The sequence below is a fragment of the Canis lupus genome, chromosome 21 (assembly GCF_048164855.1).
Source record: "Canis lupus baileyi chromosome 21, mCanLup2.hap1, whole genome shotgun sequence".
In the NCBI taxonomy this organism is placed as follows: Eukaryota; Metazoa; Chordata; class Mammalia; order Carnivora; family Canidae; genus Canis; species Canis lupus.
In genome coordinates, this window is record NC_132858.1 from 44,166,322 (window position 1) to 44,191,234 (window position 24,913).

At 44.3% G+C, this 24,913-nt stretch overlaps 1 protein-coding gene across 19 annotated transcripts in view; it reads right to left on the reverse strand.

Moving 5' to 3' along the window:
- NRCAM (neuronal cell adhesion molecule) overlaps window positions 1-24,913 on the reverse strand; it is a 275,104-nt gene that overhangs the window by 195,953 nt on the left and 54,238 nt on the right. For all 19 annotated transcript variants that reach the window (XM_072791582.1, XM_072791600.1, XM_072791598.1 and 16 more), the window contains exon 2: window positions 16,746-16,904. The gene's annotated coding sequence lies outside the window, so the exon portion shown is untranslated. The remainder of the gene's footprint in view (window positions 1-16,745; window positions 16,905-24,913) is intronic.

Here is a 24,913-nt window from a genome sequence, read left to right on the forward strand (position 1 = left end):
TTATTGGATGAGTCAACTAGTTAATAAGACACAGGTAAAAAAAGGAATTAGAGAACTGAAACCCAAAGCTGGGGAAGTAACCAGACTGCAACAGAGATCAAAAATAAATTTAAAAAAAAGGAAAAATAGTTTTTAAAAAAAGGTTAAAAGACAATGAAGGAGAAAAATAACAGAATAACATATATAATAAGAATTCCAGACAGAGATAATAGTGAGGATGAGGGAGAAACAAGATGTGAAGAAATAATGCCTATGAGTTTTCATAATGGATGTAATATTCAAATTCCTAGATTCAGGAAGCAGAATAAATTACACAAGCAGGATTTAAAAAACAAAAACAAAAACAAAAAAAAAAAACTGAAAATCAGAAAAAAAAAAAAAAAAAAAAAAAGACTCCTGGACCTACAATACAGTAAAACTTCAGAATTCCAAAGGGAAGTAGAAAATCTCAAGGGGATCCAGACAAATCTGTACAATGAATAACAAGAAGGCAAAATGGAAAAGGAGTGGGGAAAGAGGAAGAGGAAATAGAAAACAGAAGGAAGGAGAAACAGATAAAGAACAGAGGAGAGGGGAAGAAATGGGGTGGGGGAGGCGTGGCTGAAACCAGAATGGTGCTGATTGACAAGCATGAAAGGCAGGCTTTCCAGAAAACACTCTCCTGAAATTCTGACAACAAGCCAGAAAGGTTTCAGATCAGTAGGACCTGGACACCTGACGGAAACAAATTAAAATCCTTCTTGAGATGGGTCTCAGGATTCCCAGATATGAAGTTCATTCTAGCCTCAAAAATAGTACCACCAAGCACTTAGGGGAACAGGCTACCACAAAGGAAAATCAGAACAGGTCTAGAGGCTCAAGGACTTCAAATGCTATCATTATCAGATACTAATGACAATTATTATATCTGAAATGGTATTTTAAAAGTATGGCAATAAAAAGCACAGAGGAACATATAATGGAACAGTAGTCCACCTTAAAAAGGAAGGGAATGTTGACACCTGCTACAACACAGAGGAGCCTGGAGGACGTTACGCTGAGTGGAACAAGCCAGTCACACATACTGTTTGATTGCACTTATCTGAGGTCCCTGGAGCAGTCAAGTTCATGGAGACAGAAAATAGGATGGTGGTTGCCAGAGGCCGGGGGTGGGGGTGGGGGGATATGGAGCTGTTTAATGGGGATAGAGTTTCTGATTTGCAAGATGAAAGGCATTCTGGAAATTGGCCATCCCATAATGTGAATGTACTTAACTAGACACTCAAAGATGGGTGAAATGGTACATTTTTATTATCTGTATTTTACTACAATTAAAACCCATTTTTAATCATGAAAAAGCAGATTCTAAAAGTGACCGGGTAGATGCACAAAGTAGCAAATGAATCTTTATAAAGTGAAAAATAAAATCACTAGAAAATGTTTAAAACACTCATTATATGATAAACATTATTATCAGCCACAGCTAAAGAAAATAGAGCCAAAAAAAAGACAATAGAGCTAAACAAATGATCCATCCATATTATAGCACAAACAGAAGAGAAAGAGAGAGAGAGAGAGAGATGATAGATAGATAGGTAGATAGATAGATGATAGATAGATGATAGATAGATAGATAGATGATAGATAGATAGATATGAGAGGTTAAATCATAGAAAATCAAATGTCTAAGTAAACACAGAGCTTCAAAGAGGAAGAATGGAAGTGAGGCCCTGTTCAAAGAAGTAATGGCTGGGCTTTTTCCAGATTTGATGGAAGATACCAATTCATTGCCATAGGAACCACAGCATATGCCAAGAGGGATGAATGACAAAAAAAAAAAAAAAAAAAAAAAACACACCTAGACATATTATAATAAAACCATGGATTTCCAATGACAAGAGAATACCTCAAAAACAATCAAAGAGAAAAGCCATCTCATCTGCCCAGAGCAAAAGTTAAATTGCCTGTAAACTCTTTATCTCTTACTCTTCCTGGCTTAAGTATACATCCACCAGTACAACCGTTTTGGAAAATAATCCTTCATTATTTGGTAACATCGAAGATGCAATTGAAGACTCACTGCTACCCAGCAATTAGACTCCTCAAAAAAAAACCAAACAGCCAAGGAAAACAACAGCAACAAACACCGTAGGTGTGTATCAAGAGACACACACAAGAAGGTTCAGAGCAGCATTGCTTGTAATCACACAAAAACTTAAAAACAGCCCAAAGGGATAAACAATTGTGACCTATACTACTGGCACTGGAAAAAATTACCTTGAAGAAATCTCACCAACATAATATTAAAAATTAGTATGATATTAATTATATGCGAGTCAAAAAATGCAAAACTAAGCAATGATTTCAGGTCATGTTTACTTCTTGGCAGGGAGGGGAGGGGCCATCAGGGACTACAACACAAGCAAATAATAATGTTGGACTTCCTATGTTGGTTGTGTTCATTTTTACTCTTTTCACCTTACATATATGTTATATTCATTTTTTAAAATAATATTAGCTAGCAATTTACTACTTAATTCTAAGAATAATTCTGTGAATGACAGAAATACTGTTTTATCCCCATTGTACATATGGGGAAACTGAGGCATAGAAGGATTAACTTTCCTAAGGTTCCAGGCTAGCAAATGGTGGAGCCAAAAGCAGAATCTAGGCCACCTGTTTCCATATTCTCTCTCTTTTTTGTATCTATGTAATATTCCACTCTAAAAATAAAAAAGAGGGGCACCTGGGTGTCTCAGTGGCTGAGCATCTGCCTTTGGCTCAGGGCGTGATCCCGGGGTCCTGGAATTGAGTCCTGCATCAGGCTCCCCCCAGGGAGCCTGCTTCTCCCTCTTCCTGTGTCTCTGCCTCTGTCTGTGTGTCTCTCATGAATAAATATAATCTTTAAAAAAAATTAAAAAGAAAAAAGAATTGTAAAGGAGAAAAAGTTGGCATTAATGCTCCAAAACCTAATGCCATTAAAAATTGAGCAAAAACCTAATATCTTGTGTGTATACGTGTGTAACAAGAAGCACATACCAAAAGTTACTAATCATTGTACCTCTGTAAATTTTTTCTTCATGTTTTTAAAATTATCTGCAATGATTACTTATCCTTTTTCCTAAATGGGGAAAAAAATCAACATGGTTTAAAAGGACTCCTGCAAAAAAAAATAAAAATTAAAAAATTTTTTAAAAAGAATAAAACGACTCCTGCCCTTGGCTTTTTTTAAAAACACATATCCTAAATCACATGGTAAATTGCATAGTAAGCCTAATTACATCTTGCCTGGCAGATAGCAGAAAACCGTGAGTATTACGGGTTCCAAAAACAGGCCTTCACTTTGGATCCAAAGGCAAAGAGTGTTTCAAATCTCAGCAAAAATTTCAAGGGGCTGGTGCGGAGTTGCTTGCGGCTGGTCTTGACCAAATTCAGCCAATTTACGTGGCTTCAGGGCAATCCCAGCAGCTCCCGAGGAGGTGGGGGTGCGGGCGGGGGGGGGGGGGGGGGGAGGTCCTCTGTGCAGGGCCACCAAGCCGAATAAGGAGAGACACAGGGAATTTTATGCCACAATCAAGAAACAGACTCACAATACAAAGAGATTAGCTGCCCGGCTAGCGAGTTGAGAAAAACAGTCCTGCAACAGCAGAGCCAGTTTCCCGCTGACATTCAGGAAAGCAAGGGAGGCAGGAGGGGGCTGGGGTGTGGAAGCTGCTAATTGTGCGGTGTGGAACCCATGGGGTCGCTTTAGGGGCTGCATCTGTTTTATTTTCCAGAGGAGGGAGGGGGGAAGGATGCATTTCTGCAAAGCAGTTTTTGTCTTTTGAATCTGTAGTGTGCTTTTTTTTTTTTTTTTTAAGATTTTATCTATTTATTCATGAGAGACACAGAGAGAGGCAGAGACCCAGAAGCAGGCTCCCTGCGGGGAGCCTGCTGGGGGACTGGGATCTAGACCTGAGCCGAGCATACCACGCTTATACTGGCCCGTCCTGCTACATCCCTATCACAGCGTCATGGCCTGCGTTCCCTGTGCCCTGCCTTCTATTCCCAGCACTGTTCATGAAGCCTCTGTGGCTCCCACTTTCCCGAAGGTGCGAGAAAACTCTTTACAGACAGAGAGCTGTCGAGTCTGGTAGTGTCCACCAGGGAAGGAGGACTGAGTCACCCGCCCTGGCATGTGAGGTGCTAGCACCGGGCCTCAGGTTCCTGCAGACGCCAGGCCTCACACGCACAGTCAGGTTCCTAACTGCTTTTTACGACTTAATAGACCAACATAAAAACTGCATCGGCTTTTCTAAAGGTAATTGCTCCAAACCTACCCAGCATCATGTCTCCTGAACAACCAACCGGAAGAGCATGGGGAACATCCATTTGTCAACAGCATCTCTCAGGACGGCAACCTCACTGAGCGGCTTTGTGAGCTGCAGCGAATCCCTAACTTTTCCAAAGCTTGTTCCTGGCTTGGGAAATGGATGTGATAACACCTGCAGATGCTCTGGAAATATTCCTTCTACTTTCGTCCCATTAACTCCTCCCCGAACCACACCACACCTGCACTCTGCATCACACCACATAAGACACACCACACTATAACACAACCCACATATACACCACACCATACACCACATCCCCCCAACACACACCACATCCCACACTATACCACACCCCCACACACAGCACCACCCTACACCATGCACACACCATACACACCACACACAGGTACACAGGTACACACATACCACACATACCTACCACACCCCCCACACAGCACCACTCTACACCACGCACACACCACACACTCATAGTGTCTTCTCAGAACGATGTAGCCCAGAAAAACAGCCTTCAAAGGTCACTCCTGTCTGGCTCACAACCTCCCAAATCAAGATTAAAAACCCAAATGTATTAAAATGAGAACCGGGAGTTATTTTTCACTTTGGATCTCATTTAAAAATAACAAATTACAAAATAGTCACTGGAAAGAGAAGCTGCTGATGAATATTTATGAAGTCTGCTAACCAGAAATAAAGACAAAAGCTGCCTTTTCTTGTCACGTTAAAGTAAAAACAAACAAGACCTGGAGGAGGCAACAGGAGAGTCCAAATGAAACTGTGACTGCAGGGACGAAGCAAGGAGTGGAAGTCTGGGAGAACACAGAGCTGGGACCGGGGGAGGCACCACCCCGAGAATTCTAATGAACACGATCGGGGGACGGGGATGGCATTCCATCTCCAGCAAGGGCAGTCATTTGGCTCATGGTGAATAGATCTAACTCTTGGCTTTCTAGCTAAAGAAGGTTGGGAAATTTCAATAAAAATTAAGAACAAGAGGTTGAAAAATGCTCCTTTTTAATGAAGTCCATACAGTCTACTTCATCAACTCCCATTTTTGCCCAAGACAACTGTACATCCTTCTTGGAGTCAGGGACCTGGTGAAATAGGATGATGATGATGAGTAAGGGCTGGGATGTCCTAGTTATTTTATGTTGAGTACGTGCGCTTGCTTTTCACTTCCCAGTTTCAGTGACAACTACGTGGGGCAATCGAAGTTCTCATCCTCTGATAGGCCAGGAAGAGTCAGAGCTTCGACGCGGTGCGTACACTTGGCCTATGAGCAGGTTGATGAACAGGAAAAAAAATTTGCTGAAAGGCACAGCTGGGCCGGGGGAAAAGAAAGCTTTCGTTTCCAGATGAGTCTGAAGTTTCAAAAGCAGACTGGCGTGTACGAAACCTTTAAAAACCCAAAAGCCACTAAAAATCTATCAGATCTGCTAGAGACCTCTTCAAAGGGAAGGGAGATTTGACAGAGGAGATTTGACAGCAACAATAGGAATAGAAATAAAACCCTTTCATGTTATTACCTCGGGGGCTTAAACTGTCCTTAAATTACAATACTTCGACTTTAAAGTACATATGAATCCCCAGGCATCTTGTTAAAATGCAGATTCTGATTGAGCAGGTCTGGGATGGGGCCTGAACTTCTGCATTTTTAACAAGCTCCCAGGTGATGCCCTTGGCGCGGGTCTGCAGCCCATGCTTTTAGGAACATGTGTGTACAACGCTAAAATAGAAGCCAGAAAATCTGAGTTTTAGCGCCTGCTGTCGGTTTCATGTTAAGGATTTGGAGGCAGATCCTCAAGCGCAGTTCTCTTTTCTTCCTTTTTAAGATTTATTTATTTGAGAGACAGAGAGAGAGAGAGTGTGTGTGTGTGTGAGCAGGGGGAGGGGCAGAGGGAGAGAGAATCCTTAAGGAGACCCCCCACCCAGCAGGGAGCTCGACGATGTAGGGCTCAATCCCAGGACCCTGAGATAATGACCTGAGCCAGAATCAAGAGTCAGATGCTTGACCGACTGAGCCACCCAGGTGCCCCCAAGCACAGTCTTCTTGTTTGACAGACACTGGCTTGCCCTAGTTACCTCATGGGTCATCGTGAGGCTAGAATTAAGAACATAAAAATGTGCTTTGAAAATTGCAAAGAATGAAGACTGGCAGCGGTGTGGCAATCAGGGAAAAGAAGATCATGAAGGATAAATGACCCAAGGACCCAAAGTGCAAACAGTTTAGAAGGATTCAGACATGCCTATTTCCCCAGGTGGGTGCTGGTCACTGTGAGCACGGTGGTACTGCCCGAGGCCCGGGCATGATGCGCTTGCAGCCTGCAGGACACCAGGGTCAACCGGGGAAAACGTAACGCAGACCAGTATAAGTGTCCAAATGCATGAGAGAAGTCCAGGGATGGGCCTGATTGATGGGGGCAGAACAATCAAGAAAGGCTTTGTGGAGAAGGGGCATGTGTCTTGAGGTAGGCTTAAAAGGATGAGAATGGCTCAGGGGAGCTGAGGGGCAGGGCAGGGTCGATGCCGAACCGGGTCAGAGAGGGAACTCACGGAGCAGTCATGCAGGCAGGCGGCACCGGGCGCTGTACAGACTCCCCTACGTTGGAACACTGGGGCCCCCTCAACGGACGTGGGAGGGAGGGGGGCCTGGGAGACCAGGGGGAAGGCTGTGCACATTCTCCTCAAGAGACATCTGAAGAGTTTTGGCTTGGCAGTAAGAGAAAGCATGAAATTAGGTATTTTAACGAGCTCTATCCTGGAGAAGATTGAAGACATGGGCATCAGTAAGAACACATTTAAAACTTAGTTTTCTAGCAGTGGATCTATTTAAGCAAGTGAAAACTGAAATAAAATTTCTATCTATACATGTTTTTTAAAAATTAAAAAATGAGGAGCACTTGAGTGGCTCAGTGGTTGAGCATCTGCCTTTGGCTCAGGTCGTGATCCCGGGGTCCTGGGATCGAGTCCTGCATCGGGCTCCCTGCAGGGAACCTGCTTCTCCCTCTGCCTGTGTCTCTCATGAATGAATAAAGAAAATCTTTTTTTAAAAAATTAAAGCAGAGCTGCTTTAGGTCAGAAGGTGATGGGGCCCTGGGGGCAAGGTCTCTGGCCTGATTGTCTTCTCCAAAGAAGGTACTGTAGTGTGATAAGCACCTGGGATAGGATGCTGGAACTAGAAACCCAAAGGAGACCTAGGTAGACAGAGCCCCATGAGAGGAGAACAGCTCATCTGGTGGCGGCGCAGAACCAGACCAGACCTTCTGGCCGCCAGTCCAAAGTGCTCTTCCATTTCCATTATCCCGTCTTGGCCGGTTCGTATTGACAAGATTTGCCAAGGAGAAAATACAAAATCCAATATACTTAGTAGTAATTTAGAAACTTCTTAGCGGCTTCCCCTTATCTTCTGACACTGAGGTCTTAAAAGAGCATTTAGTTTAAAAACCTAGTCCCATATCCACTCTTTAATCTTGTCTCTGGGCAATTAATTGATTGAAAAAGTTGTTCTCCAACTTTTTGAAATTGATGGAAAAGTTGTTTTCCAAAGCTCCAGACTTCCTGCTGTTGCTCTAAAGCCCTTCACGGAGACTTAACACTCAGGAGTATTTTAACAAAGTCCTCCCCGAGATCTGAGTCTCAAAAGAACTTACACTGGGTACAAACAAATAGCTCAGGATGGAAGGCTTTATTTTAATTTTATAGAGAACATAAAGAGATGGCATACAATAAGATTGACAATGATGATAATATCTATAAGACTTTAAATGTATGGAAAGACTCCCATTTGATGAAAAAGATTTTTCACAAAGCTACATATGAGATATATATGGACATTTTCAGAGATACTATAAGAGATTTTAGTTAAAAAGAGAAACAAAGGTGGATGAAAAGTCGTGATCTTCTTCCATTTGCAGAACAGAGCATATGTGTTCGAGTTTCTGGAAAGCATCATTTCTGAAAGCTGAAATCCCAGAACCAGAGTTCAGAGTTCTCCATAAATGCTCTGGGAAGCAGCTCAGCAATTCGAGACTGAATTCTGTTTTTCCTTTCTTTGAAGATTTTTTGAAGTATATATTCTAGAAGCTCCTTCCCGTGTCTTATTGTCCAAGAGCAGGAGAATTCCCTTGATACAAAAACCCAACTATCGGGACCCCTGGGTGGCTCAGCTGGTGAGAGTCTGCCTTCGGCTCAGGGCGTGACCCTGCAGTCCCGGGATCGAGTCCCACATTGGGCTCCCTGCATGGAGTCTGCTTCTCCCTCTGCCTGTCTCTGCCTCTCTCTCTCTCTGTGTCTCTCATGAATAAATAAATAAAATTAAAAAAAAAAATCTTCCTCAATTTATGTTAACTTGCTCTTGTTCTGTCCTCTGTGAACATGAACAAAACATAATCAATATCTCCCTTGAAAGATCTCCACTTACTTGAAGATAGAAGGGAGTTACACACGCCTGAATCCCCCAATCTGAAATGATTCCAGATCTTTCACTTTTACTCACAGACTTTCCCTTCCATTACTTTAATCATTTCAGGTTCCCTTTGGAACCCGGCCCAATTTCTCCACATGCTTTATAAAAGGAGACTAACAACGTGAAACATTATTTCAATTTGCAGGTGATGCAGCTTTTATTAAGCTCCATGTTCTACCAAAGCAAATGTTGTAATAAAAGTGCCATAAAAATGCCTTCTGTATTATAACCAATTGGTCAGAAATTGCTGGCAATTACGAGGAAGGTATAATTTAATGAACGTTTCCTGTATCTAGGCACTGAATTCTCTGCTGCCAAATCCTGGCAATGACTCTTAAGAGGTAGGTGTTGTCATCCCCATTTCTCATAGGAAAGGACTAGGCCAGATTGTCAGATTGTCTTGATTCTGATTCCAGAGCTACGACCTCCTCACAGTGCCATAAGGATACACAACCCCAGACTCCCACATACACAGGCAAGGCACGGACCACGGATGGCTGCTGTAGGCCAGGCTTCCCTAGAGCTGGACTCTGAGATGGGGACTGCCACGCAGGGATTTTATCAGGGAGAGCTCCGGGGGTCAACATGTAGGGGAGACTGAACAAAGCAGCACAAGGCAGTGGGAGAAGCTGGGCTGTGGGACAGTCACAACCAAAGCCCCAGCCGACCCTGCCTGTCCTACAGAGTCATCCTGAATTGGGGGCAAGGGCCTCTGTGTCTCCCAGCTGACCAGTCATTGAATGTACACTGCTGCCCTGGGCTGCCTTGAAGGAGGCAACTCTCTCTCTGTAGCCTTGAGCTTCAGCTGGGGAAGGAGTGTCTCAGCCCCAAGGGGGCAGGGCACCTGGGTGGCACATCACAGATCAACAACCGTATTTTCGGATCCCCAACTTAGGATACAGGCCTATGTACCTATTTATAGGTTTATAAGTAATAGAAAACACATAGCTTTAATGCCGAAGAAATAAATAAGATGGGGGGGGGGGATAAAGAACCACAAATACTGCTTTAGCTCATGTGTATTGAATGGAGAATCTATCTCTATTTCTGTGACTCTTGTCCTTTTGCTGTGACACCTTCTCCATGTCATATGCACACACTAAAATGGTGAGGCTAAACAAAACATGAAAACTCTGATAGCAAAGAGGGGAAACAGAAAGGACAGGCAATAATTTGAAAATACTGGTAACATAATTATTACCCAAGTGGATGGCATCTTTGAACAGTCTTGGTCGATGATAATATACATGTCCTCCAAATGAAAGATGATATAAGGGATGGAAAAAACTCTGTTCATAGTTCTGCACCCTCAATAATTTTTTTATCCTCCATCTTCCCTCACAGATTTTCTGTTCTTTATTTTCTTTCTTTTCTTTTTTTTTTTTTTTTTTTTTAGATCTGATTTATTTATTCATGAGAGACACACATAGAGAGAGAGGCAGAGACACAGGCAGAGGGAGAAGCAGGCTCCATGCGGGAAGCCCGATGTGGGCCTTGATCCCAGGACCCCGGGATCACGCCCTGGGCCAAAGGCAGACCCTCAACCACCCTGGCACCCCCAGGTTTTATTTTCTAAATGGTGTTAAAAAGACATAATTGCCTCAGGATGGTTCCTGCTTAAAAAAAAAAAAAAAAAAAAAAAAAAAAACAGCCCAAATACTTCAGCTATTGATCGTGGAGGTTCTGTTTCATTTCCCACTTTATAATGAGATCAGAAATGTTTTTAAAGTTTAAAACCAAAATTATTTATCACTTACTATTATCTATGTATCCATTGTGCAGAAGCTTTTAAAAAGCTAGAAAGCCAACAACGAGCAAGAATCGTTCATTTATCAGGACATGAGTCTGAAATAGATCCCCAGGGGATAACGAATCCAGCTTATATTATGAGAAAATGTGAAGAGTCATTAATTCATATTATGCTGCCTTGCTATTCTATTAACGACTGCAAAAATAAATTCTCCAGTCACCGTGCTCAATTGTAACACGAACGGCAAGATAGCAGTGTAGAAGCCAGAGTTCAAAAAGTTAATAATAAACCTGAATCGAGAATAATTTCGAAAGTACGCCAGCAACAAAAGGCAGTGAAGAGTGAAAATTCAAATGCAGCAACATTATCTGATTAGAAACCCGTTGTCATTGTCCTTCACCAAAACGGCCCCGCAAACTGCTGATGTGGTCTCTGACCTCTCCAGCGGGATTGAGTTTGTAGCAAAAGTTGGTGGTTCAGCATTTCCTCTCCCTTTTCTTTTTAAAAATCCCACACTACAGAAGGGTGGAGGGTAACACATTTTACCGTTACATTTGATGTGAGCCTGTAGGAAGATGACCCGTTCAAAAGTGTCACCCTGGCAACTCACCTACAGCTTCCACTTTTGGACAGGAATTGTTCCCAACAATCCTCGTCCAGCAGAACTCTGTGCTCTAACCACAGAGTAGAAGGAGGGTTTCAATATTTGAATACTTAAAAAAAAAATTGAATACTAATTCAAACTCTAAACACATTTTATTTATTTATTTATTTATTCATTTATTCATTCATTCATTCATTCATTCATTTATGAGAGAATGTGTGCGCATGAGGTGGGGGGCGGGGGTGCACAGCGAGGGGAAGAGGGAGAGGGAGAAAGAGCATCTTAAGCAGGCTCGAGGCCCAGCACGGAGCTCCATGCAGGCAGGGCTCGATCTCATGACCCCGAGATCATGACCTGAGCCCAAATCAAGAGTTGGACGCTTAACTGACTGAGCCACCCAGATGCCCCCAAACTCTAAATGCTTTCAAGTGGCAACTCCAAAGCTACCATACACTCGATCCAGTGCTTTGTTTGCAGGAGAGTACTTGCAATATTCACTCTGGAACCTGAGCAGAAAGCGGCCACCCAATACGGTTGCACTCTGTACCCTGCCCACAGTAAACTAGTTCACACGAAGATACTTCTGGGGAGACTGTTTGGGGAGGGTCTCTCCTCCACTGATACATGTAACCTCTTGCTGTGCTGAGGTACCTCCTACTTGCTCTTCTAGAACAGCAGCTCTAGTTTCCTCTGCCTGGGCAAAAACTTCTTCAAACTCTGTGGAGCTATCGCTGTCAGAATTGGAACTACTTGAGACCTGCAAGTCTTCAGAGACAGGACTTCTGGTCTCTGAATCATGGGAGGTGGTTGGCAAATGAGGCTGGGCTCACTTGAAAGCAGGCAGCCAATGGTGCTCTGGACCTGGTACTGTCTGTCCTCTGCGACCCTATAGTTCTTGACCTGCGTGAAGCAGATCCTCTCATCCTCCTGGATCTCACTGGTCCCACGTTGTGGTCTGATGGAGGTCTCAGGAATTCCAGCATGCCAGGAAGTCTGTGCAGCCCACTGATGAAGCTGTTCACTGAATCTAGTGAAGACACTCGGACAGGGTGGTTAACACGAGATCGCTGCCTACGCTCCTCTGAAGCTCCTGGATTAATGCTCTCCACACGATCTTCTCCCACCAGCTCCCCTTCCTCTGTCAGGCCAACAGACACGTGTGGAGCAGGCTGGAGCAGGTGCAGCCCCACCTGGCTGCTGGCCCCTCCATCAGGAGCAGGCTGGAGCAGGGGTGGTCCCCCTTGGCTGCCGACCACTTCAGCAGGAACAGGCTGTCCTGCAACGTGATGCTCCACCTGCACATGAAGGTTATATTCCACTGCTTCATGAGCCATCACCAGGGCTGGGAGGACGCTGCGGGGCTTGCAAAATCGCCGCACTGGTGGCCGTCTCTTTGAAAGAACTCCTCCCAAGAAGATCCTACTACCAAGCCAGACAGCTGTGGTCAGAAGCTGACGTGCCCTTTCCTGGCCATCACACCATCTTGTCCTCTGTCTTCAGTGGCTCCCATGTCTGTCCATCCTCATCCAGGCTGTCATTCCGCCAGCATGCCCACGCTCTGCGGAGGGCAACCCTACCGACATCTCCCTGTACCGGCCCCACTTACCAAACGAAGGGTGTTTCACCTGCTTGCCATACCCACAATATGCCCTTTCCACTGCCAGCTCCATAGACACAAACTGCCCAGGGCTGCATGTTTTGGAAAACATCATGCTCATTTGTGTCTTTCACACACAGATGAGTGAGGCAGAGAAAGAGACGCAGAGACAGCAATAGATCGAAAGAGGCAGACAAAGAGAGAGGCCAAACAGGAAGACCTGTTTCTCAGGCCCTGCCCATAAAACGAGAGTAAACTCCTTTTGTTACTGGGCAGCTTTCAGGATGAATGAATCATGTTCTGTGCATGCTCTCTGACGCCTTACGGCCCACTGCTTTCACAGCAATGACTGCCCGTTCTGTGACTCTCAGAGAACAATTCACTGTCTGAGACCACCTACACCTCACGTGCATGTGCCATCAGGCTAGGCTACACCAACTCGGCATTTCCATAAATTCATTTTCTATACATAAAATCCATCAGCTGTTATGATAGGTTGGACCAAATCAGAAATACCTGGAGCTTAAAAGAGTTGGTTTTAAAATAATTCATGGGTGTCCCTTTTTTTTTTTTTCCTGTATGAGAGTTGTATTTTATTTAAAAAGGAAAAATAAAACTGGAAACAGTGGGGGGCACCTGGGTGGCTTCAGTTGGTTAAGTGGCTGCCTTCGGCTTGGGTCATGATCCCAGGGTCCTGGGATGGAGCCCTCCACTGGGCTCCCTGCTCAGCAGGAAGCCTGCTTCTCCCTCTCCCTCCGCTGCTCCCCTCAGCTTGTGTGCACTCTCTCTCTCAATCTCTCTCTCTCTCTCTCAAATAAATAAATAAAACCCTTAAAAAAAACAACTAGAAACTGGGCTGTGCAGCAAGTACTTACACTGTGTGAGAATGTGCCTAACGTGCTGTTACTGAACATATTTAGCAGGGAAAAATTGGCTGGATATGGGATGTTGAGATGATTATCCTTTTTTAACCAGACTTCCAACATGGGTGGTGTTGATTCTCTACTGAGCCTCCATTTCAGTAGTGGAACCAGCTTAGAGAAAACCAAAACAAAAGCCATGTGAGAACAAAAGTTTTGATTAACCAAAATTAAAAATAAAACGTTCATCAGGGCCTAAAATAAGAAAGCAGAAGAGTGACTGGCCAAGGCAAATGTCACCAGTGGGAACGGATTTACTCAATTCAATTTCTTATTATTTTCAGACATCTAGGTAAGCTTACAGGGCACTAAAGATGTGGCATATAAGAAAATGAATAGGTGGAAAGGGCAGCCTGAGCTTCGGCAGACTGGGGCTCTGACTTTGGCTGTTGGCATTAGGTCAGTTACTTAATTTCACTTCAAATTAATTTTCTTTTGTATAGAAGCTAAAGTGATAGATTAGCCAATCTGTAAAGTTTCTGGAAAGATGGTAGAGAAATGGACTGACTAGAAATCATAGAAAGGGAGCATTTTGTGATTTTTTCCAACAGGTCTTAAGGAAAAAAGTCAGTAAGCTAATTAAGGCCATAGTAATCAAATAAAATGCACTCAAAATAGTACGATTGTCCATAATATTTGAATTTAAAATTTTTACCCATGACATTCCCTCAAAGAAGGCTCTGAGTAATGTCTCACTGGGGTAGACTGCTCTGAAACAGTGCAGCCTCTGTTATAACAGGCTGCTTTCATGACGTGCTGGAGGATGCTGGGAAAACCCAAAGGAAGGAACCCTGATGGACCCTGGAGAATGCAGGAAAGATCCTGCTCAGTCTCCCAGAGGCAATGCTCAAATCTTGAGCAGAGCAATGAAAGTGAGGAATAGACAGGAAACTAGGAGCAAAAGAGAAAAACAATCATCCTTTGAAAGACAAAGTATGTTCCTCACATAATTTCTGTAAATACCGTGAGTTAAAATGAAGAATGGCACTGGCCTGGAACTCCTGAATTTTAGGATTTTCACTATTTTTTAAGTACTGGCTTAAATTTCCTTTCATCATACCGAGAGTTCCCACATTTGTCCCTAGGAAAAGATCCTTACTTATTCATTTACTGAGAGAAAGAGAGAGAGAGAGAGAGAGAGAGAGAATCCTCAAGCAAGACTACCTGCTGAGCATAGAGCCCAATGCAGGGTTTGATCCCTGGACCCCAAAATCATGACCTGAGTCAAAACCAAGAGTTGGATGCTCAACCAACTGAGCCACCCAGACACTCCTATTTACTTTATAATTGGAGGTCTGTACCGCTTAATCCCCTTCCCCTATTTCACCATCTCCCCACATCCCCCCATCTGGCAACCACCAATTTGTTCTCTGTATCTATGAGTCTCTTTCTGGGTTTTTGTGTGTGTGCTTATTTATTCATTTGTTCTGTTTTAGATTCCATGTAAAAGTGAAATCATCTTGCTGTTTCTGTCTAGCTCATTTTGAAAGCTTAAGTACAAAATCAAACTTATATTTCAAAAAAGATTTTTAATTATTGTCTAAAACTCCCAAATCAGTATGTCTAGCCTGGAATCCAATCCTCCCCTAACCTCCATATTTACACTCCCAGCTGCCCAGCAGACATTTCTACTTAGATGTCCCATGTATGTTTAAAAGTCTTTTCCTCCCAGGACGCCTGGGTGGCTCAGCGGTTGGGCATCTGCCTTTGGCTGGGGGCATGATCTTGGTCCCGGGGTCGAGTCCCACGCCCGGCTCCCTGCATGGAGCCTGCTTCTCCCTCTGCCTGTGTCTTTGCCTTTCTCTGTGTGTCTCTCATGAATAAATAAATACAATAAAAAATCTTAAAAAAAATAAGTCCTTTCCTCACCATGACCAGGTCTACTTCCTCTCAAAAGTCCCTTTATGTCACCAGAGTCAGAAACCTGAGAATCCCAGGTCCTAACATTTTTGCACTTCCAATGTCCAAAGCATCATCAAATCCAGCACATTCTAGCTCTTTCAAAGCTCTCTTCCTCTATCCCTCACAGCTTCTCTACTGTCATCCCTCTCATCTCTTCACCAGATCAGTGCAAAACAAATCTTCCTTTAACCAGACTCACCTTCAGCCGTTTCTCTACACTCTCTCCGAGGTAACGTACTTAAAATATCAATGACTGCCATCTTAAACCCCCTCAGTGCTTACACATACACACACACATCCTTCATACTATGGTTCAACAACCCTGAACAACTTACTACTCCTGCATGCAGGTTTCACACCCCTATCCCGTTGCTCCTGCCAGCAATACTCTCTCCACTCCACTAGGCCAATTCCTAGTCATCCTTCAAGGGCCACGTCAGTGGTCACCTCCTCCAAGAAGCCTACTTTTACACACACAATCTGTAGCCCCAGGCTGCATTCAACATCTCTTTCATTCCTTGATGTACTCTCAATACACTTTTATCATATTGGAGTTGGTCATACCTATTTATGTGTCTGTCTCTTGCACTCGACAGGTACTCCTTAAAGGTAAGAACTTACCACCTTTGCTTCTTGAGATCCTAGCAAACTTTACAGAATCAAAATAAAAATGAGTCCAACTATAAAGAGAAACAGATTGGAGGGTATAAGAATATTTTGGAGGATTATGGATATTCGGAAATGGTAATTGTTTTTCTTACTTGTGCAGATAGTATCTCATGGTTTACAAAGTGCTTTCATATATATTGTTTTGGTTTATCCTTAAAACAACTCTAAAAGGCAGGGTAAGGCAAATATGAAGGCTCTAGGAAACCCTAAATACATAAGAAATTCTTCTGAAAAGAGAAATGTCATTGACTTTTCAAGGTGTGTGTGTGTGCGCACACGCACGTGTTCAAATAAGTCTCCTTAGATCCGAGCTACAACTTCAAATAAGGTCCTGTTATGTCAAAATAGCCACTTGATTTCCTCCATAACTACTATAAAATCATCCTGAAAAAGAAAAACTCTCAATTCTTTGTAGAGAATTTTCAATAATGTATTCCCTTATTCACTCTTTTCCAAGAAGTAGATCTGGGAAGACAGAACAGCTAATTTAGATTTCTAACAACCAAAAGACAACTGGTTCGCTCTCACCTTTAGAAGATCCCCCAGGGCCAAGAGTCTCTCGAAAGTTTCGCTGATTGTTGCAAGCCGTCCTTTTCTTAGGATGAGGCCAACAGTTGAGAGCAGCTTTGGCCAAAGTCTTCAACACACAGGGGTAGCGGGTACTGAGGAAAAATATCACAAGGATTCCTAAATAGGAAAACAAACAAACAAAAAAACACAGAACAGTGTAAATTGTTTTGGGTCGGTTAATTCTATTAAGCTATTTCATTTTACTCATCCGACTAAATTGGACAAGGGGAACTTAATACATATTAAATTCCAGGGTTCATTTTAACCACACCTCTCTGTACCTAAGAACAGCAGTGTCTTAAGACTTTAAGCAATTTAATGGCCACAGGTAATGAAAACAGGTAACATGACTCCAATCACATTTTAGCGTAGGATAGAAGTCGGAATGACCCCTAAATAGCAGGTAACAAGTGTGTGCACAAATTAAAGAGAGAGAAAAGGCACTTGATCCTGCGCTCCTCTAATACTTCATGGGAATACGGTGCACTTTACAATCACAGGGGCACGCAGGCTGCGGCCGGGAAGATCTCACACCCCCCGAAAAGAACAAACAGTGAAGAACAAAGTACTTGATCAAGGTTGACAACGTCAGAGAGGAACTCAGCAATGCAATTACATTTTCAGGTGGCTTTGAACGCGGTGAGAAAAGAAGGCATCTGGGAATGAAGGGGGTTGCTAAGCACACCACTGTAAGGAAACAAGCACGGGGTGAAGGTACAACTACACAGAATGGAGCCTTCATTAGGTGGAAACCAACCATCCGCAGTGCCGAGTATTATGTGTGTTTAATATCTCACTTTTAAGAAAAAGGGTAAAAAATCACAGCAAAGACTATTCAGGGGGCACCTGAGTGGCTCAGCAGTTGAGCACTTGCCTTTGGCTCAGGTCGTGACCCCGGGTCCTGGGATCAAGTCCCACATGGGGCTCCCCACATGGAGCCTGCTTCTCCCTCTGCCTATGTCTCTGCTTCTCTGTGTGTCCATGAATAAATAAATTTAATTTAATTAATAGTATCCAAAGTTTAAAGCCCTATTGAATAGTGCCCCAATTTTCAAGAAGAGGAGCCCGAGGCTCTGAGAAGTACGGGCACACAGGCAAAGTCCAAGCAAAAGAACACCCCTGGGATGGAATCAAGTCTCGGGGAGGAGATGAAGTCGGGTCCTGAGCGGGGGCTGGACACAAGTTTTTCTCAGGCTGGGCCAGACAGGCAGACAGGAGCCACGCCCTTGACTAGGGACAGGTGCCATCGGCTCTCTGGGCTCCCACCCTTTACAGAATAAGGATAAAGAAGAATCCTAGTAGCTAAGTTACAGCACTTCATGTGAGCTAGACTTTGTGCTAAGAAGCGCTTCCATCCTCACAAAATTCTCAGACCTGACTACTAGTATTATAATAGTTTGCTTATAATTTATAAATGAGGAAATTGAAGCCAAGTGAGCTTACTAGTCTTGTCTCCAGAAAGGGGGAACCAGAATTTTAACAGAGCTCATTTCTCTCCTACCCATGTATTTCCCAGCGGGAATATAGTTAACAGAAAGCTGGAGGCAAGGCTACTCCGCTCTGTGTCTGCTTCATCTTTCTTTTTCTTTTTTTTTTGTCACCGCGCACTGTCACATTGGAAAGTGGAACCAGAGGCATCCTAGAGTCCTCCTGCTGCTTTCAGATTTTCTGATTAAATACTAATTTCTGTTCTTTGCGAGAGGATTAACATTTTATGGAATGATTTTTATTCTCCCTTCACAACACACACACACACACACAACCACACCATATACACACCACATACACACACGCACAACCACACCTAGCAGGCCACACGTACTACCACATCATAGACACACAAGCACAGCCACCATGCCACACACACCACAAACATACACCACACACATACACACAAATACACCACACACACCACACCACACCACACACATACACACCTATACTACATACATGCCATACATATACACACACCACACACAATCACACAACCACCATGCCACACAGAGTACCACACCATCCATTCCACACACATACATCACACATACACAAATACCCCACAGACATACTACATATATACATGCCGCAGCACACACATACACACCTACACTACATATACACCACACATACACAGTCACACCACACACATACACATGCACTTCCACACATAACACACACACCACACACATACAAACACACATACCGCACATATACACAACATACACTTTACCATACATGCACATGCACACACACGCACACACACAAACACACACACACTTGCAAATTAATAGAGTGTGAATGGTGAGACTTTAGAGGCTTCTGCTTGGGCAGCTATCTGAAGAGTCACCACTGGAACCTGCCCTAACTGACTCAGGCCACCAAGAATATGAGTTTAAAAGCGTAGCTGAGGTATCTGGTACACCACTCAGCACTCATTGGGAAAAAAATTACTGAACGTCCCTACACTCTTCTTCAGTCATCTCTGAGAAGTAACCTTGCCGTAGTTTGCTGCTCCGTTACATTTACATTATGTAAATTATCTCCTTTCTTTAAATGGCATTGTTATTAACTCTAATCGAATCCAATTTACAAATATTCCACACATGAAATATATTTTCCTTAAGAGGCTAAGGCAAAACACTACTGCTTTTGACACCTGAGGCAAATCCTAATTATACAGCGGCAGGATTATCTTCATGGCTCATACCAGTAATAATGCAAAGAGATGGCTTTCATTAGACCCTTCTTGGAAGAAATAAAAGAGTGGTAATAAAGATAAAAACACACAATTTGGGGAACTGGAGGGCGCCTCGAAGGTCATGGTATCCAACCACCTATCTGCCTATGGCTTTTTCCATTTCAAAGGACTCTGCATGAGGTTGAACCTCTCTTCCTGCAGCTTCCACTCATTGGTCCCAAATCTGGCCTCTGGAGACTTATCCAGACTCACATTCTAATGTAAACTTCCCAGCCACAGCCTGCTGTTCTGAAAAGCAGGAGTAAGCTGTGCTTGGAACAGAGTGGCCAGTGACAGGACCAGGGGTGAGTATCTGATGCTGGGGTGTCCCACAGAAGCTGGTGGATGATCCATGAGATAGTGCCAGGGTCCTGCCCCAGAAGAGAGATGATAATCAGCCAAGTCAAACCAGCCATCTCCGGGATTTGGAGACGACATCGGGGGTCAGAGGAGAACCTCCTGAGTATGCAGAGGTAAGCAGATAGGCTGAAAGAGAGATGATGAGAGAGAAGACGCATCCCTGACGTTTCCTGGCCCGACCCTGATAATGTCCCACTTCCCAGACTCTGACAAGGAAGCTGCATGGAAGTCCCTCATCCTTAGGGTGCCCTGCACCTCTGTTCTCTACAGCTTCAAATGCGCAGCCCATATGGACTCAGATTATAGCCCCTCATTTACCAGCCGTTCTTAGAGCTTTGTGTCAGATTGACAGTGAAGATTTCCCTTATCTTTCTATAGATATTGCTGTTAGGGCCAAGTAAAGGCTTTATTTTCACCCCATTAATATTTCACCTTTTTTAAATGGAGTTCATGATTCCAACTTGCCAAAAGTTCTCGACTTTTCACTCTGCCCTTTCAAAATAGCTGTTATGCCTTTCACCTTCGTGCCATCGACAAATTAGACAAGCATGCCACCTAGAATGATGTTCATGCCATGACCAAAAAAAAAAAAAAAAAAAGACTTTTAAATAAGGCACTATTTCACAGAGCAAAGAGTGGTAATCAAAATAGCAAAAAACCAAACTGCTGATGAATAAAACTGAATTTATTTTCGTGGCAAGGTCATTACTTAAAAATTAATAATTACCAATTCTCCAACTTGACGGCGAACCCCCCTGAAGATATAAATAGCTGCATAAACTGACATGACCCAGCAATTCATCTGCAGGATAAAGGTTGTAACATTTACTTGGTAGAAACGGCAAAACCCAGAATTAGATTTTAGCATCATTAGAGAAAATTAGGTCATCGTTGAGATAATTGGCAATGTGAACTTTGTAGTTGGAATAATTACCTGTGCAGCAGACCAAGAAGTTATGTTGGAGAAACATATTGCAAAAACAGAGCCGAGTTAGCGTCATCCTTCCCGGAGGCAATCATGGAAATGAGCAGAATCTGTCATTTTAGGTCATCTGGTTTGCCCATGCCAAAGTGAAATTGTTCCCCAAAGATCTCAACTGCTTTGTCTAATTTAGCTTTCGGTAAGCCTCACGGGATCTCTCTTTAGAGTAAAGAGCCCCACACTGAAGAGCTTTTTAAGTTCTTGTGTCTGCTCTTCTTGGTTTTTTGGTCTGCACCACTGCTGTCAGACTATCAAGCTGCAGTTTCTAGTGGTGGCCAGGGTGCCTGCCCGGAGCAACCCAACCCATCCCCACTGCTCCAACTGGATACCTCTGGTCCTCCCAGGACTGACTGGAAATCTTGAGACAGAGGGCCCAATGGGCCCATCTACAAAAAAAAAAAAAAAAAAAGCACATGAGTGTGCGTGTAGATTTCCCGCCCTCTCTGTTGAACACGCAGAGGCCTTCTTGGCTTACTTCTTTTTTTCTCAGCTGTGTCGAGCCATTACACTGTTCATTCAACAGTTACTCTTTGATCCACTGAGGTCAAGAGTAACTCGGCCCTGGAAGCCCCAAGAAACACAGAGACAACTAAATCTCAGCAGATTCTGCTCAAAGACAGAGATGAGAGCTAATAATACCGTCTTGTGTTGTACGGAGCTTTGTGATTTATTTTGCACAGAAGTAATCTAACTTGACACTGAAAAATAAGTGCTTTTCTTGCCATCTTATGGATCAAAACCAAGCTCCAGTAAGGTTAGGTAAGTTATCAGTAATTCATTGCAGCTAGTAACCGGCAAAGGCAGGACTCCAAAGGTGAGCTTTGTGATTCCCCACCAAACAATGCACACGTTGTTCATGCAGATAGGGTGACCACAGAACAACATATATTGAAAGCACACTGGATACTTTTGGCATTTATCCGATCCTTATATTTGATAACAACTGTACGAGGTGGGAGATTTTATCATCCCATCCTATAGGAGAGAAAAACGAGAACAAGGCACAGAAAGAAAAGTAATGGCCCAGTGCTGCATGGCTAGTAGGTGGCCAAGAGTGACAAACACCATGAGAGCAGTGCCACCCGGAAGAACTGTGGTGGAAATCACTGGATCTGTTGCTAGGAAGGACGCTAAGAAAGTTTGGGAACGTTTTCTAGCATTTCCAGAACAGTGAGACTTTTCTTCTCTTGCAAATCCTGTGAGAAGACACTGGCATCGGGGACTAGAAAAAAACATGGCAGTTCCAAGAAAAGAAGGCAACGTGGCGCTTGCCTCTCCCTCCACCATGGCTATGGGCGTGTGAGTCACTTGATGGCACAGAGCTGCCAACACATGAATACCATCTGCTGCTTTAAAGCTTGCAATGTATATTTTCTAATATTTCAAATTCTTTGCACGGATCAAGCTGGTAAGCAAAGCAGAGAGAAGAGACCCTTGGCATTCATGGCCTCACGCTTGTGGTTGGTGATTTCACAGTGACTGCCCGGGAGGCTCACAAAGCGTGACACAGCAGTGTGCCAGGACATCCAACTGGAAACACGCAACCTCGCTGGCTGCTGGGCGCTCACACCTGAATGCAGTTTCCTTGTTCTGAAGCTGATTTCAGGTCTGAAAGGAGGGAGCCAGGAAGAGAGGAGGTGTGCTCCAGCATTCAGTGAGTGACTCCCTCGGCCCAGAGGAGGGGCTAAGAGGTTCCTACACAAAGCTTCTGTTAATCCTACAATAATTCCACAAAGCAGACATTATTATACTGATTTTCTGCACGGTCATATTGAGGCACAATATGCATCCCAAAGTCAGAGAGCTTGTCCATGTCAGAGATGGGATTTGAATGGGGTCTCCCTGACTCGGTGCTATGGCATCTCTTACATTTCTGTTGATGTCACTGGGCAAGCAAACAAACAAAAGCTCTGAGAGGAGGGGGAAGACCCTGAGACCCTTCTCACAAGAGCCTGGGAAGACCCTGTAACTTCAGTTAATGTTGGAAAGCCAGTTGAACTTAGACCTGATGTGTGTATAGTCTCTGACTTACAATGATGGTTCAACTTACGACTTTTTGACTTTACGATGGTATGAAAGCAATATGCACCCAATAGAAACTGAACTTCAAATTTCGAATTTGGATCTTTTCCTGGATGCTATGTCTGGGACGATCCTCCCCTGATGCTTGGGCAGCGAGCCGCAGCTCTGTCAACCATGTGGGCCCCAAGGTCAACAAGCCATATACTTGTAGCCATTCTGCACCCACGTGACCACTCTGCCACTTTCAGTATAATATTCAATAAATTACATGAGCTACTCAACACTTGATTACTAGGTCGGCTGCGGGTTCGATGATTGTGCCCAACTGCCAGCTGATGTAAGTGTTCTCATCACAGGCAAACTAGGCCAGAGGCTAAACCGCGATGTTTGGTAGATTAGGTGTATTAAATGCATTTTAGACTTAGGATACTTTCAACTTACAATACGTTGTTCATCAGGATGTAACACTCGTGTTTGAAAAAAGAAAGAAGAAAGAAAAGAAAAGAAAAAGAGGGAAGCCACAGTGGCTAAGTGGTTTAGCGCTGCCTTCAGCTTGGGGTGTGATCCTGGAGACCTGGGATCGAGTCCCACGTCGGGCTCTCTGCATGGAGCCTGCTTCTCCCTCGGCCTGTATCTCTGCCAATCTCTCTCTCCCCCCCCCCACCCCGTTTCTCATGAATAAATAAATAAAATCTTAAAAAAAAAAAAAGAAACAGAAAAAGAGAAAGAGGGACACCTGGGTGGCTCAGTGGTTGAGCATCTGCCTTTGGCTCAAGTCATGATCCTGGGGTCCTGGGATTGAGTCCCACATCGGGCTCCCCACAGCGAGCCTGCTTCTCCGTCTGCCTGTGTCTCTGCCTCTCTCTCTCTGTGTCTTTCATGAATAAATTAATAAAATCTTAAAAAAAAAAAAAGAAAGAAAGAAAGCAAACCACAGGAAACTTAGTGGAAACAGTCCCATGGGAAAAGCCAAGCACGCTACAAACCTTTCCATAGTCTTGAATTGAGAGATGCCCTGAAGTCTTAGAAACCTCCCTCTTGGGCCTGCTGGGAATGCAGAGGGAGAGGGAGAAATGTGTCAAAGGCAGGAAGAGTCCGGCCTAGCAGCCAGAAGCAGGTGCCTGACACGAAGGCTGTGAAGTGCCAATAAAGTGCAGCGGGGCCCCGAGGCGGGGAGAAGGCACCTGGGGGGGGGATCGGTGGTAGATGTTGTCCCCCGCTTCCCCCCGGAGTCGCTGGCAGTGAAAGGAAGGGGCGAAGCTGAGCTGTAACGCTGGGGGGGCAGCAGAGATGGGGGGGTGTTTAGGCCGGGGCAAGTGAGCACAGAGCACAGTCCTAGGATATGAAGACCTAGGAACCAGGAGAGGCTAAGCAGGGCGGTGCACAAGGGGCGAGGGGGGCGGAGCTGCAGGTGGCAGGTGGCAGGTGGGGGGCACAGGGCTGGGGCGGGGACACAGAGGCCGACTCAGGGGGCCCCCCCGCAGTATCTCAGCCGCTTCACCTTAACGGGCGGGGCTGCTGGTCCCACTGAGGCCTTGCCCCACCTCGGATGGGACAGTCCCCAGAAATGAGCTTCCAAGAACCACGCAACAGCCCCGACGCAGAAACCTGCAGATTTGCGGCCCACGCTGGCCTCTCCCTTAAAGCACAGCTGGAGTCTGGCAAAATGAAATGAAATGCCAGCACCCTTCACCAGCCAGCACGAGTGCCTTGCCGCCTCCAACTCGCCTGTAATAGAATACACAAAACAAACGTGCTTCGACGACCCCAAACAGCAACGGAGACCCTTCCGACTTGCGGGGCTTTACGTATTGTGCAGAGCTGCACCGTTACTCACTCGGTCAAGAAGCACTTCGTGAGCGCCCACCGGTAACCCACGAGCTGGGAGCTGCAATGCTAACGACCTTTATCTTTGTCCTTCCTTCTGACTGGATGGTTTTAGACAGACTTCGATTTACCTGGGGAAACTTCTGCAGGGGATGTTTAGTGGCATTGGTTTTTTCTGATTAAAAAAAAAAAAAGTGTTTT